Genomic DNA, 11,477 nt, shown 5'->3' on the forward strand with positions numbered 1-11,477 from the left:
GCTGTTTTATGGGAGGAATATAATTCCAAACTTCACCAAGGATACTAGACTTCTTGTTTTATATGTTAATTTATTTTCCATTTCCTGAATTACATTTCCTCCACTGTCAGTTTTTGTTACTTTTCTTTTGGCCAATTATTCAGCAAATATTCATCAAACATCTTCTATGTGCAACCATGGTTTTCTGCCCCTTGGTGTACATCAGTGGTCTTTCCGTAAATGTCTGGTTTCCTTGGTTGTCATGTTTCATTTCATATTTTTTTATACATTTTTTTTTTTTTAGATTTTATTTATTTGAGAGAGCGAGACAGAGATAGTGAGAGAGAAAGCACAAGTGGGGAGGAGAGGGAGAAGCAGGCTCCCCACAGAGCAGGGAGCCCGATGTGGGACTCGATCCCAGGACCCCGGGATCATGACTTGAGCCGAAGGCAGACGCTTAACCGACTGAGCCACCCAGGCGCCCTCATTTCATATTTAAGAGTGAAGAATGGTAAGCCTGGTTGGGAGCATGTGAATATGGATAGGGATTGTCCACTGAAGGTCTTTACCTTGAAATGAGCAGGTTGGGGCCCAGCCAGCTTTATTGGGTGGAGGAGGGAGCAGGGCCAGATCATTGCATGCTTTTCTCAGGCCTTCTAACAGCTTCATCAGACACTCTAGTTCTCCCCAAGAGTGTTCAAATTTTTTATAACTTTTCACCTTTCTGCCTGGAGAGAGCTTGTCTGGCTACTGAGACTCCTGTGTATTTCTCTTGTGTATGGGTGATGGTGCAGTGATGAGAGCCACTACTCCACACACAAAACTTAATTCTCTATTTTCCCTCCGTTAGACCTATAGCCACCGAATGCAAAACCCTTCAGGGTTGAGCAGGGCAGATTGACACCATTCAGCAGTTCCATGTCTCTCCCAAGCTGTGAACATTCTTCTATCTTTCCTCTGTCTTGAACTTAGTTAAATTCTCTTTTTTTGCCAGTGTCTTCTTGCAACTTCTTGCTTTGCTATCATTTAAATGAAATCTCAAGAAGGAGAAGATATAAATGCATGTACTCAGTCTACGATTTGAAACTAAAAGTCTGATTGGGACTTTCTGTATATGTAGGTTAAGTAGAGAAGAACCAATATTTTCATAATGTAGAGGTTTCCCAATCAAAAGCATTGTATGGCTTTCTGTTTGTTCAGATTTTTTAATCTTTGGTACAATTTTTTTGATTATCTTGATATATGTATGAGGTTTGTTTTTCACATGTCTTTGTTTTCACTAATGTGAATGGGGAATATTTTTTTCTAGAGAATTTTATTATTGGTTTGTGATGCTACATCATAAATTTCATTATTAGTTTTTGTTAATTTTGATTTAACATCTTTAATTGAACTCATGTTAGTTCACTAATTTTTCAACTGAATACCTTGTATGTTAAAATAAACTACCTTACTATCTGCAAAAGAAAAAAAAAGTGACAGTTTTGATTTTTCCTTTCTAATATTAAATTTTGGTTAGTTGGCTGATTATATTAGCAAGAGCTTTCAGTACAATAAGAATTAGTAGCAATGAATGAATGAATGAGAGTAGAAGAACAAATTCTTATCTTAAAACTGTCTCATGGGAATGCCCTGGTATTTGGTCACTAATTATGATGTTTCCTTAGATTTCTTGGAGAAAATGTTTATCAGTTTATTCCTGGCTTACCTGTAGTTTAGGGTTTGTTGTTCTTTTCAGAAATGTAGGTTGAATTTTGGTAGTTATTTTTCACCTTTTATCATATGCTTGTGTTTTCTCTTTTTATTTTTTCTCAATCTTAAATACAGTTTTATTTAAGACATTGTTTTTCCATTTACAGCCCAGTGCTTATAAAGTGCAATGTTTATTTCCTTTCCCTGTGCATATATTCCATATTAAAATATCAAGAATGTCCAGTTTATTTACTATAGCAGCTCAACTTTAAAAGTGCCATGGAATTTGCTACAAATTTGGGTCCTTCAAATGTTTTATGTGGAAGAATGTTAGACCTTTTCTCAGGTTGGCTTATTCAACCTCTTCAATGGTGGGCCCAGAAGAGGCACCACCAGATGGAGGAGCTCCACCACCAGGGAAGTCCCCAGGCATTCCTCCTGACATGCCTGCTGCACTCTGGTACAGTTTGCTAATGATGGGGTTGCAGACTTTCTCCAACTCTTTCTGCTCATGTTCAAATTCTTCCTTCTCTGGAGACTGGTTCTTATCAAGCCAGTTGATGATTTCATTACACATGTCAAGAATCTTTTGTCTTCACCATGGATCTTGCCCTGAAGTTTTTCATCTTCAACATCTGCTTTCATGTTGAATGCATAAGATTCAAGTGAAATCTTGGAAGACACCTTGTCCTGCTGCTTCTCATTTTTAGCTCAATGTCTTCCTTGCTCAAGTGGCCCTTGTCGTTTGTGATGGTAATCTTGTTCTTTTTTCCTGTACTCTTATCCACAGCAGAGACACTGAGGATGCAATTAGCATCAATATCAAAAGTGACTTCAATCTGAGGAATGCCTTGCCAGGTAGATTGTTATCCTTGGTCATAACATGCTCAACTTCATAACCTAAATGAGCACACCAGGCTGGTTGTCAGAGTAGGTAGTGAAGGTCTGCATCTGTTTGGTAGAAATGGTAGTATTGTACTAGATAAAGACAGTCATGATTCCTCCAGCACTTTCAAAGCTAAGAGAAAACCGAGTGATATCCAACAGCAGCAAATGAACATTTTCAGATTTGTCTCCAGAAAGGATGGTGCTTGGATAGCTGCACCATTAGGAACAGCCTCATCAGGGTTGATGCTCTTATTCGGTTCTTTTCCACTGAAGAAGTCTTACAGAAGTTTCTGAATCTTGGGGATAGGGGTAGGACCACCCACCAGGACAATATTGTGGATCTGACATTTATATAGCTTGGCATCCTGAAGTGTTTTCTCTATAGGGTGCAGGGTGCCACAGAACAGGTCAGCATTTAATTCCTCAAATCAGGCATGAATAATAAGATATAGAAGTTGATTCCTTCATACAGAGAATCAATCTCAATACTGGCCTGGGTGCTAGAAGAAAGTGTATGCTTAGCATGTTCATAAGCAGTATGGAGGTGTCAGACTGCCTTCTTGTTCTCGCCAATGTCTTTCTTATGTTGCACTTGAACTCTGCAATAAAATGGTTGACGACTAAGTAATCAAAGTCTTCTCCACCTAAGTTGGTGTCTCCCAGTGTAGATTTGACCTCAAAGATCCCATCTTTTTTTTTTTTAATTTAATTTAATTTTATTATGTTATGTAAGTCACCATACAATATATCATTAGTTTTTGCTGTAGTGATCCATGAAGGCATGTACTGCATGAAGCACTGGGTGTTATATGAAAACAATGAATTGTGGATCACTACATCAAAGATCCCATCTTTAATAGTGAAGATTGACATGTCAAAAGTGCCACATCCTAAGTCAAAAATAAGCACATTCTTTTGAGCTTCAACCTTTTTGTCTAAATCATAAGCAATAGCAGCAGCAATTGGCTCATTGGTGATTCTAAGTACATTAAGACAGCAATAATTCCGGCATCTTTGGTAGCCTGACACTGAGAGTCATTAAAGTAAGCAGGTATTGTAACAACTGCTTTGGTAACAGTCTTCCCACAGTAAGCCCCTGCGATTTCCTTCATCTTTGTCAAAACCATAGGGGACACCTCCTCTGAATAGAAACTTTTTGTTTCTCCCTTGTATTCTACTTGAATTTTGAGCCTTTCATCATCACTCACCCCATGAAGAGCCAATGCTTCATATCAGATTGGACAACAGCATTGTCAAATCTACATCCAATCAGGTATTCGGCATCAAAAACTGTGTCGGTGGGGCTCACTGCAACTTGGTTCTTTGCAGCATCACCAATCAATCGTTCAGTTTCAAAGGAGACATAACTTGGGGTAGTTCAGTTTCCCTGGTCATTAGCAATTATTTTCACTTTCCTGTTCTGGAAAACACCCACATGGTAAGTGGTGCCAAGATCAGTGCTTTAAACACAGTTGCTTCCATGTGGGCCTGGCACGGCTTGTGAAGAAAACAGTAATCTGGGGAGCTAGCGCTGTGTTCAGTGAAGGTTTTCTCTTTTTAATTTGCAGAATTGTACTTCTAGTCTAGTAATCTTTACAATATCTTCAAAGTTTAATCAGTCTCTTCAAGTTTTCTATTTCTCTTTGAGCTGCTTTTAATCATTTCTCCCCCTAGGGAGGACATCCATTTTCTGTAGGTTTTCAAATTTATATATAAAGCCATTCATATTTTGTATTTCCTTATGGTTTATTGCCTCTGTATTATTTGCTTCCTTTCTCAATCCCAATATTTAAATTTAGTCTTTCTTCTCAATCTTTATTGGATCACAATTGCTAATTTCATTTTCTTGATCTTCACAGAACCTGATTTTGGCTTTATTGATCAAATAGTATTATTTTTCCATTTTTTTTTTTTACGGTATTAAATTATATTTGTTTACTTTTGACTTTTTTATTAGTTTCTGGTGTGTCTTATTTATTTTACTTTTGGTCTTCTTGTTTTCCCCTGGGTATTCCTTTAAGGAAGCTTGCAGGTTCTGACCTTCCCAGCAGGACCTAAGGAGGGAGCCCCAGGCTTTCTCACCAGTTCTTATCAGATGTGGGGCAGAAGGCAAAGGGGTAGAAAGTGCACCATTTGGAAGCTGTCATCACAGAGTTGGGCTTGTTAGTATACATGTGTAGATATTTGTGTCTCTGGGAAAATGCCAAGTTGGGCAGTTGTTTATTATGTTTAGTTTTTTAAGACACTAAGTCTAAACTCTTCCAGAGCAGCTATAACATTTCTCATTCCAACCACCAGTATATGAGAAATACAGTTTCTTTACAGCCTCGCCGGTATTCATTATTGCCACTCTGTTTTATTTTAATTGTTCTAATAGATGTTTACTGACATGTCATTGTGATCTTAATTTGCATTTCCCTAATGGCTATGAGGTTGAACATCTTTTCCTGTGCTTATTTGTCATCTGAATATTCCCTTTAGTGAAATGTCTTTAAATATCTTTTGCTCATTTTCTAATTGGATAGGTTGTTTCTTTAATATTCAGTTTTTTTCATATATTTTCCTTCTTTTTTATTAATTTTTTATTGTTAATCACCATACATTACATCATTAGTTTTTGATGTAGTGCTCCATGGTTCATTGTTTGTGTATAAAACCCAGTGCTCCATGCAGAACGTGCCCTCTTTAATACCCATCACCAGGCTAACCCATCCTCCCACCACCCTCCCCTCTAGACCCTCAGTTTGTTTTTCAGAGTCCATCATCTCTCATGGTTCAACTCCCCCTCCGATTTCCCCCCCTTCACATTACCCCTCCTACTATCTTCTTCTTCTTCGTTTTTTTTTTTTTTTAAACATATATTGTATTCTTTGTTTCAGAGGTACAGGTCTGTGATTCAACAGTCTTGCACACTTCACAGCACTCACCATAGCACATACCCTCCCCAATGTCTATCACCCAGCCACCCCATCCCTCCCACCCACCCCCCACTCCAGCAACCCTCAGTTTGTTTCCTGAGATTAAGAATTCCTCATATCAGTGAGGTCATATGATACATATCTGTCTCTGACTTATTTCGCTCAGCATAACACCCTCCAGTTCCATCCACATCATTGCAAATGGCAAGATCTCATTCCTTTTGATGGCTGCATAATATTCCATTGTATATATATACCAAATCTTCTTTATCCATTCATCTATCATTGCACATCTGGGCTCTTTCCACAGTTTGGCTATTGTGGACATTGCTGCTATAAATATCAGGGTGCACATACCAATTTGGATCCCTACATTTGTATCTTTGGGGTAAATACCCAGTAGTACAATTGCTGGATCCTATGGTAGCTCTATTTTAAACTTTTTGAAGAACCTCCATACTGTTTTCCAGAGTGGCTGCACCAGCTTGCATTCCCACCAACAGTGTAGGATGGTTCCCCTTTCTCCACATCTCCGCCAACATCTGTCATTTCCTGACTTGTTAATTTTACCCATTCTGACGGCTGTGAGGTGAGATCTCATTGAGGTTTTGATTTGGATTTCCCTGACGCTGAGCGAATTTGAGCACTTTTTCATGTGTCTGTTGGATGTCTGATGGATGCATTTGGATGTCTTCTTTGGAAAAATGTCTGTTCTATCTTCTGCCCATTTCTTGATTGGATCATTTATCCTTTGGGTGTTGAGTTTAAGAAGTTCTTTATAGATTTTGGATACTAGCCCTTTATCTGATATGTCATTTGCAAATATCTTCTCCCATTCTGTCGCTTGTCTTTTGGTTTTGTTGACTGTTTCTTTTGATGTGCAAAAGCTTTTTATCTTGATGAGGTCCCAATAGTTCATTTTTGCCCTTGTTTCCCTTGCCTTTGGTGATGTTTCTAGGAAGAAGTTGCTGAGGCTGAGATCAAAGAGGTTGCTGCCTGTGTTCTCCTTTAGGATGTTGATGGACTCCTGTCTCACATTTAGGTCTTTCAACCATTTGGAGTCTATTTTTGTGTGTGGTGTAAGGAAACGGTCCAGTTTCATTCTTCTGCATGTGGCTGTCCAATTTTCCCAACACCATTTGTTGAAGAGACTGTCTTTTTTCCATTGGACATTCTTTCCTGCTTTGTCAAAGATTAGTTGACCATAGAGTTGAGGGTCCATTTCTGGGCTCTCTATTCTGTTCCATTGATCTATGTGTCTGTTTTTGTGCCAGTACCATACTGTCTTGATGATGACAGCTTTGTAATAGAGCTGGAAGTCCAGAATTGTGATGCCGCCAGCTTTGCTTTTCTTTTTCAACATTCCTCTGGCTATGCGGGGTCTTTTCTGGTTCCATACAAATTTTAGGATTATTTATTTCTTTGAAAAAAGTGGACGGTATTTTGACGGGGATTGCATTGAATGTGTAGATTGCTCTAGGTAGTGTGGACATCTTCACAATATTTGTTCTTCCAATCCATGAGCATGGAACGTTTTTCCATTTCTTTGTGTCTTCCTCAATTTCTTTCATGAGTATTCTATAGTTTTCTGAGTACAGATTCTTTGCCTCTGGTTAGATTTATTCCTAGGTATCTTATGGTTTTGGGTGCAATTGTAAATGGGATTGACTCCTTCATTTCTCTTTCTTCTGTCTTGTTGTTGGTGTATAGGAATGCCACTGATTTCTGTTCATTGACTTTATATCCTGCCACTTGACTGAATTCCTGTATGAGTTCTAGCAGTTTTGGGGTGGAGTCTTTTGGGTTTTCCACATAAAGTATCATATCACCTGCAAAGAGTGAGAGTTTGACTTCTTCTTTGACGATTTGGATGCCTTTTATTTCTTTTTGTTGTCTGATTGCTGTGGCTAGGACTTCTAATACTATGTTGAATAGCAGTAGTGATAGTGGACATCCCTGCTGCATTCCTGACCTTAGAGGGAAAGCTCTCAGTTTTTCCCCATTGAGAATGATATTTGCTGTGGGTTTTTCATAGATGCTTTTATGATATTGAGGTATGTACCCTCTATCCCTACACTCTGAACAGTTTTGATCAAGAAAAGATGCTGTACTTTGTCAAATGCTTTTCCTGCATCTATTGAGAGGATCATATGATTCTTGTTCTTTCTTTTATTAATGTACTGTATCACATTGATTGATTTGTGCATGTTAAACCAACTTTGCAGCCCAGGGATAAATCCCACTTGGTCATGGTGAATAATCCTTTATATACTGTTGGATCCTATTGGCAAGTACTTTGGTGAGAATTTTTGCATCCATGTTCATAAAGGATATTGGTCTGTAATTCTCCTTTTTGATGGGGTCTTTGTCTGGTTTGGGGATCAAGGTAATGGTGGCCTCATAAAATGAGTTTGGAAGTTTTCCTTCCATTTCTATTTTTTGGAACAGTTTCAGAAGAATAGATATTAATTCTTCTTTAAATGTTTGCTAGAATTCCCCTGGCAAGCCATCTGGCCCTGGGCTTTTGTTTGTTGGGGGATTTTTTATTATTGCTCCAATTACCTTAGTTGTTAAAGGTCTGTTCAGGTTTTCTATTTCTTCCTGGTTAAGTTTTCTTAGTTGATACACCTCTAGGAATGCATCCATTTCGTCAGGTTATCTAATTTGCTGGCATAGAGTTGCTCATAATATGTTCTTATAATTGTTTGTATTTCTTTGGTGTTGGTTGTGATCTCTCCTCTTTCATTCATGATTTTATTTATTTGGGTCCTTTCTCTTTTCTTTTTGATAAGTCTGGCCAGGGGTTTATCAATCTTGTTAATTCTTTCAAAGAACCAGCTCCTAGTTTTGTTGATCTGTTCTACTATTCTTTTGGTTTCTCTTCATTGATTTCTGCTCTGATCTTTATTATTTCTCTTCTCCTGCTGGGTTTAGGCTTTATTTGCTCTTCTTTGTCCAGCTTCTTTAGGTGTAGGGTTAGGTTGTGTATTTGAGACCTTTCTTGTTTCTTGAGAAAGGCTTGTATTGCTATATACTTTCCTCTTACGACTGCCTTTGCTGCATCCCAAAGCTTTTGAACAGTTGTGTTTTCATTTTCATTGGTTTCCATGAATTTTTTTAATTCTTCTTTAATTTCCTGGTTGACCCATTCATTCTTTAGTAGGATGCTCTTTAGCCTCCATGCATTTGAGTTCTTTCTGACTTTCCTCTTGTGATTGAGTTCTAGTTTCAAAGCATTATGGTCTGAAAATAGGCAGGGAATGATCCCAATCTTTTGGTACCAGTTGAGACCTGATTTGTGACCTAGGATGTGATCTATTCTGGAGAATGTTCCATGGGCACTAGAGAAGAATGTGTATTCTGTTGCTCTGGGATGGAATGCTCTGAATATGTCTGTGAAGTCCATTTGGTCCAGTGTGTCATTTAAAGTCTTTATTTCCTTGTTGATCTTTTGCTTAGATGATCTATCCATTTCAGTGAGGGGGGCTGTTAAAGTCCCCCACTATTATTGTATCTTTGTTGATGTGTTTCTTTGCTTTTGTTATTAATTGGCTTATATACGTGGCTGCTCCCATGTTAGGGGGATGGATATTTACAGTTATTAGATCTTCTTGTTGGATAGACCCTTTAAGTAGGATGTAGTGTCCTTCCTCATCTCTTATTACAGTCTTTGGTTTAAAATCTAATTTGTCTGATATAAGGATTGCCACCCTAGCTTTCTTTTGGTGTCCATTAGCATGGCAAATGGTTTTCCACCCCTTCACTTTCAATCTGGGGTTGTCTTTGGGTCTAAAATGAGTCTCTTGAAGTCAGCATATCAATGGGTCATGATTTTTAATCCAATCTGATAGCCTGTGTCTTTTGATTGGGGCATTTAGCTCATTTACATTCAGGATAACTATTGAAAGATATGAATTTAGTGTCATTGTATTGCCTGTAAGGTGACTGTTACTGTATATTGTCTGTGTTCCTTTCTGGTCTATGTTGCTTTTAGGCTCTCTCTTTGCTTAGAGGACCCCTTTCAATATTTCTTGTAGGGCTGGTTTTGTGTTTGCAAATTCCTTTAGTTTTTGTTTGTCCTGGACGCTTTTTATCTCGCCTTCTATTTTCAATGACTGCCGAGCTGGATATAGTATTCTTGACTGCATATTTTTCTCAGTTAGTGCTCTGAATATATCATGCCAGTCCTTTCTGGCCTGCCAGGTCTCTGTGGATAGGTCTGTCGCCAGTCTAATGTTTCTACCATTGTAGGTTACAGCCTCTTCTCCTGAGCGGCTTTCAGGATTTTCTTTTTGTCTCTGAAACTCGTAAGTTTTACTCTGAGATGTCAGGGTGTTGACCTATTTTTATTGATTTTGAGGGAGGTTCTCTGTGCCTCCTGGATTTTGATGCCTGTTTCCTTCCCCAAATTAGGGAAGTTCTCTGCTATAATTTGCTCCAATAGACCTCCTGCCCCTCTCTCTCTTTCTTCTTCTTTGGGATCCCAATTATTCTAATGTTGTTTTGTCTTATGGTATCGCTTATCTCTCGAATTCTGCCCTCGTGATCCAGTAGTTGTTTATCTCTCTTTTTCTCAGCTTCTTTATTTTCCATCATTTGGTCTTCTATATTACTGATTCTCTCTTCTGCCTCATTTATGCTAGCAGTTAGAGCCTCCATTTTTATTGTGCCTCATTAATAGCCTTTTTGATTTTGACTTGGTTAGATTTTAGTTCTTTTATTTCTCCAGAAAGGGTTTCTCTAATAACTTCCATGCTTTTTTCAAGCCCAGCTAGTATCTTTAAAATCATCATTCTGAACTCTAGTTCTGACATCGTAGGAATTTCCATATTGATTAGGTCCCTGGCAGTCCGTAGTGCCTCTTGTATTTTTTGTTGAAGTGATTTTTTCCGTCTTGTCATTTTGTCCAGAGGAAAATAGATGAATGAGAGAACAAAATGCTAACAGGGTGACAACGTCCCCAGAAACTATACTCTAAACAAATCAGAAAAGACCAGAAACTGGGAGAAAAGAAATGGAAAGAAAGAAAAAGAAAAAGAGCAAAAAAAAAAAAAAAAAAAAAGAAAAAGAAAAAGAAAAGCAAACAAAAACAGAACAAAACAAATAAAACAGAATATGATCAAATATGATCAGGCTGGTGCATAGATCAGTGCCACACACTAGATTTTGGGTGTATTTTGGTCTGTTAGAAGAAAGTGCCTCCCAAAATTTTAAAGAAAGAAAAACGTATATGTACAAAAATAAGGGTTAATACGATGAAGGGATGGAATATGTCTGTAAAGATGAAAATTATAAAAGATTTTATAGAAGGAATTGATAAGATAAGAAGTTGGTTGAAAAAAGAAAGAAGAGGATTTAAAAAAAAAAGAAAAAGGAGAGAATGTGATCAGGCAGGAGACTAGGACAAAGCCATACACTAGAGATTTAGGGTATATTTTGATCTGTTAGAAGAAACTGCATCTCAAAATTTTAAAGAGAGAACCATATATATATATATGCCAAAATAAGGGTAACTACTATGAGGGGATAGAATATGACTCTAAAAATGAAAAATAAAAAATGTTTTTTAAAAAAGGGATTGATAAGATGTTGGTTGAAAAAGGGAAAAAGAAAAATTCAAAAAAAAAAGTTAAAAAAAATTAACTTTGAAAGACTAAAGAATCATGGTAAAAAGGCCATGAATTCTATGTGCAGTATTCCCCTAGGGCTGGGATTCTGCTGTTCTCATTGATTGGTAAACTTGGTCTTGGCTGGCTGTTCTCGCTGATCTTCTGGGGGAGGGGCTTGTTGCCGTGGTTCGCACGTGTCTTTGCCGGAGGCGAAATTGTCCTGCCCTTGCCGTTCTGGGCTAAGTAATCTGCTCGGGTTTGCTCTTGGGAGCTTTTGTTCCCTGCAAGCTTTCCATGCGGCTTTGGAGGATGAGAGTGAAAATGGCGGCGTGCCAATCTCCGCCCCGGAGGAGCCGAGAATTCGGGGCCCTTCTCCTCAGTGCACCCCCAG

The 11,477-nt window shown here is 38.2% G+C and overlaps 1 pseudogene; it reads right to left on the reverse strand.

Annotated features, from left to right (window-relative positions):
• Positions 1 to 1,572: 1,572 nt before the first annotated feature.
• Positions 1,573 to 3,805, reverse strand: LOC118525964 (heat shock cognate 71 kDa protein-like; annotated as a pseudogene).
• Positions 3,806 to 11,477: the final 7,672 nt, after the last annotated feature.

This window comes from Halichoerus grypus, chromosome 4 (assembly GCF_964656455.1).
Source record: "Halichoerus grypus chromosome 4, mHalGry1.hap1.1, whole genome shotgun sequence".
Classification (NCBI taxonomy): domain Eukaryota; kingdom Metazoa; phylum Chordata; class Mammalia; order Carnivora; family Phocidae; genus Halichoerus; species Halichoerus grypus.